The sequence below is a fragment of the Megalopta genalis genome, chromosome 12 (assembly GCF_051020955.1).
Source record: "Megalopta genalis isolate 19385.01 chromosome 12, iyMegGena1_principal, whole genome shotgun sequence".
Classification (NCBI taxonomy): Eukaryota; Metazoa; Arthropoda; class Insecta; order Hymenoptera; family Halictidae; genus Megalopta; species Megalopta genalis.
The window spans coordinates 6,747,972-6,761,236 of NC_135024.1; the positions used below are offsets into that span (position 1 = coordinate 6,747,972).

Genomic DNA, 13,265 nt, shown 5'->3' on the forward strand with positions numbered 1-13,265 from the left:
TTAAAGGCTGCTGAAAATCGGCCAACTTTTGAAGACTTTCGCAACAGTCTGATCAAAACCGTTCAGCTCTATTTTTATTAACCTTTTCTTAAAAATCCTTCATCTGTTGATCACAGTTCGTCGTTTGACCGTCCCCGGAAATACGGTCCAAAGTTTGTGCCTCCGTCGTACAGGTGTTTCACGCGAAAAAGTGTACGCGCCGCGACGATACGTGAGAAAAGCTTGGGACAAGAGAAGAAACCGGCGGATCGATCGGCGGATACCGAGGAATTATTTCTTCGGGTTGGTTATCGGGCCACAAGAAAATGCTGCCTGTTGGACGCGGGGCCACGGATGGAAAAGTTATGGTCGGACACGAACGATCGCACGGCGTGTACTCGCGCGAGCGCGCGCGCGCGCGTGTGTGCGTTTCACTCTGCTCGTCCTTTTCCCGTGGCGCGTAATCGGCCGGTCGAATCTATCCTCGCGGTGAGACCGATTCAATTGGATACAATCGGGCATCGTGGTCGATGATCACGATGCTCGGGAGTTTCACCTGCGGCCCGGGTTTCGTGGCCTCTCTCGGCATTACCAAAGCCGGGACGAGGAAACCGTTCGGACTCGCGTCGGAAAAGTCTGCGCTCGCCCCGAAACGGACACCGAGCCGTTGGCCGCGCGGCTCGAGCGGAGAAAGAGAGGCTCGCCGCGAGGATCGAGCGTGATCGATCGCTTAGGACCGGTGATTTATTCGTTGCGTGTGCCGGGAAAATGTCTTGCCGCGTGGATGTCGCTGCGCAAAGGCCGCGCATACCATTTAGCTACCGCGAGATGGATTTAATTGCTCGATCATATTCAAACGTAGAGAAAGGGAGAGAGAGAGAGAGATAGAGAGAGAGAGAGAGAAAGGGATGCAACGCGGGGGAAAATGTCGAACGATCGACGGAGAACCGGGTTTCGCAAGCAGTCGATAAATTGTTCGGCGACTGCCACCGATTGTTTATCGAACCGCTACCGAACCGTTGCTTAATCGAGGCGTAATCTGCGATCGGTCGCTGCCTACGTTCCCTATTATGTCCCCGAGGGAAAAGAATCTCTCGCGGATCAAATTTCTTGACTGAACGGACACGGGGAGAATAATGACGCGGCGAACGATCCCCTCCCCGCGGTCGTAAAACAAACAGGAATATTATTAAAAGCATCCTCGCGAACGACCAACGGCGCGACGCGGTGCGGCGCGGCGCGGCGCGGTGGTTCGAATAATAAATTCGTAGCTTTCACTCTTCGCTAAGCAAGAATGAACACGACGGCACCTGGTGGAGCGCGCTAATTTTCGAGAATCGAGAGATGCTGCGGCCGACGATAACGTGTCGCGATACTGTACGGTACCGAGAAAACAATACGGCGTTTCCTCGTTACGCGAGAGGCCGGGCACGAGGCGGCCGTAGCGTTTACTTAGCGACCTTACTCAATCCGAAAGATCATCCGCGATGCACGCCACCGTCCCATGATGCTGCTATAGAACTCGCGTCTCCGCCATGGGATCCGCGGAGGCAGCAACGACGGGTCACGTGAATCCGATTCCCGCGTGATAATCTGTTCGACGAACGCTTTCCTCGGCTGCCTCGCGTTCGATATTTCATCCCGGGCCGGCTCGCGTGACTAACTGTGCCCCGGCCGCCTCGTTTGCGAACCAGGAACGACGACGATTGTCTCGCGGACAGACAGACAGATTTAGCAGACAACGGGCCGCCGCCAACGTAGACACCCCGAGAGACGCGAGCTTATTTACGAGGCTGCCGACCGGCGGACACGCGCCTCTTCCGGTGAAAGCTCGACACGAATTTTCGATGCCCGAAATCGTTGGAACGCGCGAGCTTGTTTCGTTCTTTCCCTCTCGTTTCGGAAAGCCGAAAGATTCTAATCGACTCGGTGGAAATTGAAACGAGTCCGATCGTAGGACCCGATCGTTCATTTGCGACCAGCTTTGGTCTCTCATTTGCAGTTTCGCGTCTCGATCAAATATAGAATACGAAATCTCGCTCGTAAATCAAACGCGTTAACACCGTTCTAAATACGAACGCTATCCATTTGTGAATCTGTCGTTAACATTTATGCATTCCAGTGAACGTAAGCGCGCAGCAAACAGCAATTTTTTTCTCTTGTACCGAGAAATCATTAAGAACAAAAGATTGACACCGAATGTCGCTCGGCTGATAAAAAATTTTCGATCAGATACACGAAGTTCTCCGTGGTCGACGATAACGATCGATAGCAATTGAAAAATGATAAAGCAATCGTAAACAGTAGACTGCAAAGAGTCTTTTATCTCTGACCTGTCAGTCCTATCAGTCACTCGGTAGTCACGAAGTGCGGTGCACCCAGCAAAATGCAAATGTAAAATATGAGGTCCACGGAGCCGAGCGCGTTTCCTACGGGTTCAATTCTCTCCCGACAGACAATAGACTGTTAGGTTCATGAAAGTTCAGGCTGTAAGTAGATCGTAGCCACGCATAACGCTGCCGGTTGCTTAAGAGTCGGCAGAGCCCGGTGACTTCAACGCGTGGTCACGCGTGTGACCATGATACTTCAAACGCCTGGAACTTCGCTACGGCGAAAAATGAAAGCGATACGAGGTGAATAGACCGATGAACAATTGAACAAGCACGCGCCCTGCCGAATGACCTGTTTTTAGTACGCTTTGTTAACGACTGGTAAACACGGTAAGGAGATCATGGCATCTTGGTAGGAGCTGTAGTATACTCGTGCGGTACGTTCGCAGCGCATTGTCGGATTTATGTAATAGGTTGAACTCTCGGATCCAAGAACGGCCTGAGGGCACTCGAGCCCTTCTTGCGTAAAATGTACGAGCCGATTTTTCACTCCGTTCTAAATGTGTCCTGGAAATTTGATTGCGATATCTCTAAAGTTGGCGAAGCTACGGCGTATTTTGTATCGACGCGCGACGTTCACGAACAAGGTTGATCGTCGTGTTTCGTACCTTTTTGTGCAATGCGAACGAAAATTTGTGCTAAAAGTCGGGGAAATGGAGTCTTCTAATTCAGACTACGAGAGTGAACCAACTTCACGAAGATCTACAGGTCGAAGAATTACTTCAAGAAAACGTCAAGAGGATACGCACTTGGAAACGTAATTATAGTAAAAGACGGAGAACTCAAGCGTCGTCACATGAACATTCAAGTGGACATATTGCAAATAAGAAGGTTTTTAATCCAGTCCTTACATGTTGCCTCAACAAGTGATAGAACGAAATGTGCATAGCAACAAACAGTGCGGTTAACAGGCACTGTTTCATTTTCGTGTTACAAAATTATAAGTTTTCATAAATTCTCGAATGTTATATAAAAATCATAAACAATAAAGAATAATGTTAGTAAATATCATTTTTTAACCACATTTTTGTATTTTATGCAAGAAAGGCCTGACGTTATTATAATCAATAATTGTCGTATAAAATTCATTTATTACACAATTCATGTTATACTAATGAAGTGAAAAGGAGAAAAATTCAAGTCTTAGATATCCTAAAGAGTTTTAAAACAACTTCATTGCGTATAGTGACTCGAATCAATATTCGGGCATCTTTTAAAACGCAACAACTTTTTTAGAACTGAAGTAAATCGTCTTGACTTTTTTTTTAGATGTTAGAGGGACCAGTCTAGTAGACCATAACTAGAATGCTTTGTTTAAATTTTGCTATTACTGGGAATGACGATAAAAATAAGAAACTTATGTTTTTTAATTTTTTTTATCTGAGGCTATAACGAAAATTTAAAAAATGTGTTTTGTAGATCTCAATCAGTTATGTGCACGCTGAAGAATGTAAAAATTACCTATTTCTGGTTGAAATTCGTGAAAAGCTACGATTTTGATGATACTATCAACATGTATATAAGTTATCGAAATCTACAGAACGCATTTTTCTTCATTTTCATTATAGGCTCAGATAAAAAAGTTGAAAATTTTTTAGCCATTGTCTAGTAAAATAATCTAACGCCAACATATAGCAATTCTTGAAAATAATTGTTCAGCCATTGTCTAGTAAACTAGTCACTCTAACAACCAAAAAAAAGTTTAGGCCGTTTGGTCCGATTATAAAAAGATTATTCCGTTTTAAAAGGTGTCCGAATATTAATTCGAGTCACCGTATAAGAAATTTGTATCTTCATAATGCTCTCGATACTCACTTTTGTCACTCAGGCCCTTCTGCATCCATGACGGGATTTGCTTTCGACTCCTCACACTTCTGGTCCTCTCCTTAAAAATTAATTCTTTAAGAAAATACCGTCGTACTTATATCGAAAAGTATCGAAAACTCGTTGCATAAAGTCAAAGGAAGATCGTAAAACCGACGAAAATGTTGAAGAACGAACGGCGATCATCTCGGCGTTTCGCAGAGTGTCGACAGGGCATGCAAATGAGAGCACGTGCCGCGCAATCGTCCGGCTAAGATATTCAGCGACCGAAATGCTGGGCTGATTTCACGCGCAGCTCATTACACGGGCGCTTGTGTTTCCAGCGGAGCCAGTTGTACACCGATTTTCGACGCATCTCCATGGAACAAGCACCGTTCATAGCCTCCCGAAGTCTCTTCTTCCCCGAGAATTGGATGCGGTCTGAGCGAAGCGGTCGGTTTCGCGAGAATTCGCCGGGTTGCGTCAATTCTGTGTCTCTGGGCTTTGCGCAAGCCCCCGATCGTTCTGAAAAGATCGGTCGCGGACGTGAGCTCGGACGTCGCGACGCCGTCGTCGCTTCAGTTACGCAGGGCGACGGGGAACCGCCGCCTCCTGAATGCTAAACGCTCATCCTCAAGGGCGCCGCCGCTGCTGTGGCAAGAGGACATGATCGCTCCGGGCGTGAACTGGGCCATCTTGACCATCCTTTCGCTCCAGCTTTTGTCGGGTTGACCAACGAGTTCGGTCGGCTTCATTTTCTCTTCAGTTATTTATCGCTAACACGTGTGGTCACGATCTTCTATTTCACGCGGAGGCAATCGAAGTCCGCGAACGACCGTCGAAGTATTCGTAACTTTTCTATGATGACATTTCCTTGCAGTTCATAACTGGACTGCGAATATTATGTATTTACGATAAAAATGAGTAGTCGAGATATAGAACGGTGAACAAATTAGAAGAACTTTAAAATGTCCATGTCCATTGTTCTCAACGTATTAAAATCTTGTTGTTAATCGATTACTAACGATTTCGGTTTGTTTAATCAATTCGAGCAGGTTTTATATTTTATCATTGTCCAAGTTATCTTTCAGCGTGTTTCCTATTTTCTATTTTTTGCGTAGCACATATTTTGGACATGATAAAATAACATGTACAGTAATTTCTCTCTAATTGACGCTCAGATTGTCCAGAAAAATGGACAATTTGGGAAAAGGAGATACGATTATTCGAGCCGTGCGGCTTGTTTTTTATCTTCCCAAATTGTCTATTTTTGTGGACAATTTAAATGTCAATTAGAGAGACATTATTGTATATTGCATGTTTTAAATTGAAATTGGATCCTTTGTTCCCATCGTCTGTGAGAAGCAGTAACCAGTTAAATATTACTCTCTACTATTAACGATATTCACGATGACAAAGGGATCCAATACGAATTTGCGTAAAAATTCGTTATCTGCTTACAAGAAAATACACTCGCGATTGGTGAATTTGCATTTGAATATTTCCAGATGAAGATGTCGCAATACACGTCGGTAGCGAGCGTACAGATAATTAGGCCTCTTTCCAAGTGATTTGATAAAGATCGAGGCGAGGAAAAAGCAGACTCGCCGACCGAAAGATTTACACGGGTAAAAATGAGGTTCAAGCGTCATTAGTGTCTGTTAAGGTGAACGTTTTATTACATTCCCGGTTGCAATACCCACGGTTTATTAATAAACCTTGATGTTGTTCTATTAACGATACCGGCGCGCTGCTTCTTATCAAACATTATAGTACGAAGGCGCTCCGAGTGACGTGAAGAAAAAATTTTAATGCCCGTCCAAGAATGTGAAACGAAGTGTACTTTTAATTATACGAACGGAATGCGGTATCACCGTTTCCCAAGGCGTTTAATTTTGTCGTTCTAATTCGCCGAAGATTCCACATTCAATCATAATCTTTAAACAGCACAAGAGATTAAAGCGCATTAAACGATATTAATCGCATCTCCGACCGATTCTAATTAGCAGAAACTAATTGCCCGGGAAAAATCGCAAGAACTTTATTGGACAATCTAATGTGTTCGACACTGATCGGCGAGGTTCCGTTACGGAGATTCCAGGCCGCTTCGCGAGGGGGCGACTGATCCTAATTCGAGGAACAGCCGTAAATTACGGTCGCGCGTTAAATTATGTCACGGATGTTACGGTTTCCAGGCGGCGCGGCGGAGATCCGCGGCGGAGAGGGTGCGCGCTTCTCGGCGCGGGTCTGGTTCGGTGCCGCGGCGTCGGGATCGATAGATCGCGATTTATTGGCTCGTAAAAGGAGCGTAAAGCGGACGTCGCTTGGCCGCGATTTGGCCCACATACGAGCAAGGTGCCGGCCGTCGCGGGTTTCCGCGCTACGTCACCGTCGGGCACCCTGCCCGCTCGTAAATCGCCGCTTTATACCAGAGGAGCATTGTGGTCCGCGGTTTCCTCCCCTCTGTCACGTTTTACGCTCCTCCGGGCTAGACGTCGGCTAGGCTCTGTCTTTCCATGCCAGACGTTCCATGGGAAGCGTCGCCTAGGAATTTGACCGGCACACTTTTTACTCGGATATCGCAACCTAAGCTCTCCGTCTGTCTTTGCAGAAACGGCACAAAAAATCGTCGAAGATGGTAATGCATTGGGCACTGCAATGTACGTTTCCAAAATAGGCATTTGACGAAGCATTTTAACATTTAGTGCTCCCATCATATGTTTGACAAATTGACGGATGACGCATTAAATGGTAACTGGACTGCGGATTTTATGCATTTATGGCAGAAACGAGCTGATGAAATATAAAATTGCGAAGACATAACACGAATTTAATGCTACCGTTATGGTACAGTACTGTCTCTCTAATTGACGCTCAGATTGTCCACAGAACTGGACAATTTGGGAAAAGGAGATACGGTTCGTTTTTATAATTACGAATTGTCAACAACTATAAAAAGAAACGAGCTACAGGGCTCGATTAATCGTATCTTCTCTTCCTAAATTGTCCATTTTTGTGCACAATCTGAGCGCCAGTTAGGGAGACATTACTGTACCTCCAAGTTAACAGAATTATTAGAAGAAACAATTTATTATTACTTCATTTGTGTGTCCTGCAAACGATTTAGGAAATTGTGATTTTGCACGGAGATCCACAATAATATAAACCCAAATAACATCTAAAGGTCTACAATTAGAAGCTGGATCAAATTAAAAGATCCAGCAAAGTCTAAAAAGACTTCCCTTGCACCTGAACACGAGCGATAAATCTCAGCAAATGCAGCAAATGCGTCCGCAAAAATCAGAGCCAACAGCATCGCCGCAACCTTTGGTAAATAACCTTGGTGTAACCTTAGGGTGATCCGAAAGAAAACGGGATGGCGCGCAGCGATCCCTAAAATTTAGAACGCCGTGTAGGTTCGCAGGCACGAAGGCCGATCGGCGATTTATTTGCCATCGTCGGAACAGCAGGGAATGGAAGGCACGACTGAAAACCGCCGAACATTTCGAGCTCGCCTAGTTCCCAGTTCAGGCACGGGCAATCGTCAGGAAATATCTCAGCGGTGTCGGCACCGAAATGCCGGCGGAAGATGCACGGCCGGTGCACCGGTGCAGCCGACCTCTCGAACCTGCCGCGCCGCGCCGCGAAGTCGAACGCAGGTGACACGGAAACTCTCTGTGCCTAGCTCTACCCGCTCGGGCTCGCTCGGGCTCGCGCGATAGTACTTGGCTTTTAGTCGTGGCCGCGGTCGCGCGCACTCGCTCGAACATCGCCGTAAACTCGATTATAGAGGCAATCTCTGCGCGATATCTCCGCGGCTGGCCGGCCGGCACAATTAGCTCTCTCATAAAGCCGACGTTAGGCAGGCAATAAGGTGGCGCGTGTTAACACACGCGGAGAATCCGAGAGCGATTCCAGCGGCGCGCTCTTCCGCCTCCTCCTCCACCTCCTCCACGCCGCCTCCTTTTCCTCCTCTTACGCTCCTTCTCCCCCCGTGTCCTCCGCCATCCCCGAGAGGTTGCTCTTTTCCGCGGCTTCCTTTTCTACGCTCGGCCGCAATCCGCAGGCGATTCGGTTGGCAACTTCGTCGGCGCGACTCGCTCCTTAACTGCTGCGATTACGTCGCCTAATTGCCGGCCATTTAAATACCGCCGCTGCAAATAGATCCTCGCGATAAACGGAGCCGGCGATCCACCGTGCCGGATGTCGCGGAACGAACCGACGCGGCCGTGCGTCGAACTTGCCATTTCCTTTCGGAAAACCGCGCCGTAAGATCGCGATTTTTATCGCTGCTTGCCGAGAAAATCGTCGCCGATCGCTTTTCTGGCGAAACCGAGCCGTTTTTTTGCTGCCGAGGCTTTTGTTCACCGCGCAACACGAACGTTCTCTGCTTCTCGTTTTTGCCACAAGTTCGACACAATTTCCTTTACCGATCGATTAACGATGGACGAGGAAGAATTGAAAGACTCGAAAACGATCGCTTGTCAAACAGGAACACGCTATATTTAACACGTTCTATTGTAGTTTCCAAAAATGATTTCGATCAAAAAATTCTGAACTTTTGCGACAACATAAACGTAAACGGACTGCGAGCTTTATGCATTTATAGCAAAAATAAGTGGTCGAAATATAAAGCTGTGAAGACACGAGAAGAATTTAATAATATTGTGACACTACTTTCGATTTTATTAAAATTAGTAAATGAAACGATTTATTTTTATTCACTTTCTGTTTCTTACAATCGTCTTTGAGAATGTTTATTTCATATTGGTTATGATATTAGATCAGACTTACGTGTGACGCAGTTATCAGAGAAACGTAACTCGATCGGTGCGCCAGTGATTTCAATGAGCGATAGCCAGGCAATATCTGAGAATAATTCCAGAATTGCAACATATTCAAGAACCCAGCCAAGAATTCGAAACCCAGGCTAATAATGTGTCTACGTTCCTCGTAACGAGATCAGGAAAGCGCTATTATCGCGAGCCTTGCGATTTCAATTCGTGATAGACAAGCAATGCCAGCCAAGAATTCCGAACTTCCAGTACATTTAAGAAATCGAGTCGGAATTCCAAATCCCGAAGCAGCAGCGGAGAAACGTTTCGCGGAATGAGGTCGGAAAAATAAGATTAGCTTTATCAATGATTTCAGTTCGCTGTCATTGCTCTATCTGACTATCGTACGTTGTTCGATTCAGTAAAATCAAATTGAGTAATATCTCAGAGAAAAAGAGTCTAACCGCTAAAATTAGAAAATTCTCTTCTCGATCAACAAATGTTCCACATACTCCGTGCAATTTTCTTGTGTACACAACTGAATGATCACTTATGTCTATCAACATCCAAAAGATTTTCCACAATGAGAAAGGACTTTAACACCAGAGCCTAGATACGTTTCAGTCGTCGCATATTTAAGCACATTTTGCTATCAACTCACGTAATTATTCAGTCGCCGGAAAGGTAATTTCATTTTGTAAGAGTGTTAAAAAAGCACTTGATTCAGTATTTTGCCAGTAAAAAAAATACGGGACTTCTACGAGCATAGGATTTCAAAGCTACCGGAAAGAGAAGAAAGCAATAAAAGGTTAACAAAAAGTCGCCCTTCACTTTCTCGTGGAAAAACGAAATTACTCTCCGAACAACCTAACACAATTTAACACTAGAGATATTTCTCCCTTCTCTAGGAGCATCTGGCTTTTGGCACTGGCAGCGCTGCCTGCAAAGTGTCTCCGATTATCTTGTCGAGCGTGTTCGATGCGTAATAGCTCAATTCGCGCAAGAGTTCGCGTCGTTGTCGCTGGAACGGGACGAAAACGCGAACGCGGTAAAACGTACGTCGGAGACGCGTCGTCGCCAAGCAATTCATTTACGTCGGTCCGCGAGGCCACCGGCGGTTTCGCAAACCGCTCCGCGAGTCGTCGACGATACAATTGCAATGGGTTTTCTGCGGCAGTTCGTCGAAAGTCTCGGCGTTCCAGGTTTTGCGTAACCCGTGTGCCTCCAGCGCGTGTTGCCCGCGGAATCGTTACGATTTGCGACGAGTTCGCAAGCGTAACGAAAGGAGACCGATTCCGTGTCGTGCCGCCACGGTGGCTCGTATAAAATACGGGACGTGACAGTTCTGTCTAAGGGACTCCGCAGTCGATATATTCTGCCGCGAGTCGCGGACTGGACACTCCCAAGCGAAGCCAATAAAGCGCCGCGGCAAAAAACGAACCGGTCGACTAATCTGTCGATCGTGACGGGAAACGGTAATCGACGGTCGCGAAATCGTCCGCGCCGTTTGTGGAAATCGGCCTAAACATTTTCTCTAAAACGGCCTGCGTGTCTCCCCGTCTCTCTTTCTCTCTCTCTCTCTCCCTTTCTCTCTCTTTGTCCCTCGTTCTCCCTGGTCCGGTGCCATTGTGCGTTTCCCTGCTATGTCACTTCGACCCAGCACGACGGAATAAGTGTTCTCGTTGCACGGACGCGTGCCTCGCCGCGTTGCATAAATTGCTCCGGTAATCTACATCGATATTCCGCGGCTTCCCACTTCTGACGTAACGATCGACGAGAGCCTCGCTCGACAAAATGGCTGCTTCGACCTGCGTATTTCGCTCGTCTTCAAGGAAGTTCTCCGGGAAGCCGCTCGTCGGGCCATCTTTCCACGAGCCGTTGCGTAACTGCGCTCCGGTTTTAAAAAATTTCGATTGTCAGCGACGGAAACGCTCCATCATTTTCCTTAATTAAATTTCACCCATTTGGGGATTTTTACCACGATGAATTTCCATCCTGATCTAATCATCCATGGAAGCGCGAATATGGATAATAAAATGTGAAATGAAAATCTAATGTTGCATTTCTTGTTTCTATATGTAAAATTCGCTAAGTCTATCAGCATTTTTTAAGCCAGTAATTTAGCAGTTTTCAATAACTAGTTTGCCCTTCTCTCTCATTTTCTCTTCTACTTCTTCTTGCATTCCTCATCCGGATTGTTCCCTCCGAAGTTCCTCTCGGTAAACCGTACATTGTTCCCCTTTAGCTCTTCCATTTCTCTGCATCGGCGATAAAAATAACGCGCTACATATCCGGTAAAGAGTAGAACCTCGCAGCCACATCGGCGTGATAGCTCGAGCAGAAAATCGAAGGGTTCTTATCAAAGGAAACAATGTAACCAGCTGGTATCGCGAACAAAGCCAATCGTTTCTAAGCGAGCGTGTTCCAACTTTTCCGGCACGTGCGCTCTCCAGCACTTCCGACAAGCCTCGAGCTGCGCTTCTAGCTGCGCTTCTAGCTGCTGATGCAACAGCGTCGGACCGGAAAACCCGACACTTCCATCGAGGCTAAGTGCCTTTTCAGATTCCGCCGCCGGAAGTAGCCCGGATTCCAGGCTGAGGCCGTTCGGGCCGACACGACCCGCGACGGGCCCGACAACGAAAGGTTCGCGCGAAAAGCGACCCGGTGCTTTCTTTCGCGGCGCGCGCGTGTCCCCGATCCATCCAACTTCATTGTCGCGCGATGAATAACCGCCCGTCTATGTCCCCGGTGAATCACCGCGGTTCCACGTTGCCGAAAATCGTCCCGCGATATGTCGGTCGCGCATAATCGCCCCGCGGAATACAATGGTCCTTGGATTTGCATCGCAACGCGCCGCGAATCCACGAAATCTCTCCCCACCGTGTGGCCTCTTTTTTAAGACCAGTCCGCATAACGAGCCGCGGAGCCTTGCAAATTGGTGCATCGGGGTGGGGGCCGAGAGCTCGGGTCACGTTAATATTCATATGTCAGGCGCAGCAGGATCCGCGCTGGATCTCTTCGATCGGCCTTCGAGCGACCATTCCCGCCTTTTTTTCGGTCATTTTGCCACCTAGCGGACTCTGGAATCCAAGCGCTGCTAGAAGAGGAATCGTAAAAGAGGGTGGAGGGCCCTGGATTCCTACATCCTAGTGTTAGACTTCTATTTTTGGGGCCCGGGAACTAGTTTGCAAAAAGAGGCTGCGCGGCCGGCTAAGCCCGAAATGTTGATTAAACTGCGCGCCACTTCTTCTCGACGCCGTAACATAAACGCGCGACGCACCTAAATCTGTAGGATAGCGAGCTACAGTAATGTCTCTCTAATTGACGCTCATATTGTCCACAAAAATGGACAATTTTGGAAGAGAAGTTACGATTGTTCGAGCCTTGTTGCTCGTTTTTATAGTTGTTGACAATTCGTAGCTAAAAAAGCGAACCGCAAGACTCGAATAGTCGTATCTCCTCTTCCCAAATTGTCCAGGAAAATTAGGGAGAATTTATTGTAGTTCGAGCAGCGCGGACGTGTTAAAAATGGAGCAATAAATTACATAGGCGTAGGACTGGCACAAGGATAATTCACGGCAACCTGAAATTTGGCATTTCTTGGTTAAATTACTGTAATTATAAAGACGAGCCTCGAGTCTCGAATAATCGTATCTCCTCTTCCCAAATTGTCCGTTTTTGTGGACAATCCGAGCGTGAATTAGAGAGACATTACTGTATTTGCGAGGCGCGGTAAATTCTCCCCAATTTTCCGTCAGCTTGTAAACAAAAATGGACAATTTGGGAAGAGGAGACACGATTGTTCGAGCCTCGCGGCTGGTTTTTATAGTTACCGATTGTCAACAATTATAAAAATCGTATCTCCTCTTCCAAAATTGTCCACTTTTGTTTACAATAAAATAAAAAATTAGAGAGAATTTACTGTATCTTCAAATTTACATTTGAGCATTTCTAACGAAAATTAGCGGACAGAGTTCAAAAGAATTGTAGTAACTAAACTTTTAAAGGAGATCTATGAAGGATTTTTTCAGTAGAGATGTCATATTTACATCGTTCTGAAACATTTCATCGTATATTCTACTCGGTTTTTCACCAAAGAAAGCGCACAATCAAATATCAATATCGAATATCAATGAGATCGAATTATTGATTGGTGCAGCATCAAGAACGTAATTCGTGGCCTTGTCGCGCGAACATGGCGTGGTTCGGCCGTACAAAGTAAGTCCTCACGATCCCGGATTTTCAATGAAAAACAGTGTTTAGCATTTCGCGAATTCCCGGGATTGTCAATCGAGTCGAGATTGAAGACAGGTTTCCG

The 13,265-nt window shown here is 46.5% G+C and overlaps 1 protein-coding gene across 3 annotated transcripts in view; it reads right to left on the reverse strand.

Moving 5' to 3' along the window:
- LOC117217480 (uncharacterized) overlaps positions 1–13,265 on the reverse strand; it is a 48,998-nt gene that overhangs the window by 15,279 nt on the left and 20,454 nt on the right. Inside the window, exon 2 of one of the 3 annotated variants that reach the window (XM_033465111.2) lies at positions 4,185–4,254. The exons of the other annotated variants lie outside the window; for them this stretch is intronic. The gene's annotated coding sequence lies outside the window, so the exon portion shown is untranslated. The remainder of the gene's footprint in view (positions 1–4,184; positions 4,255–13,265) is intronic. 3 annotated transcript variants of the gene reach the window in all.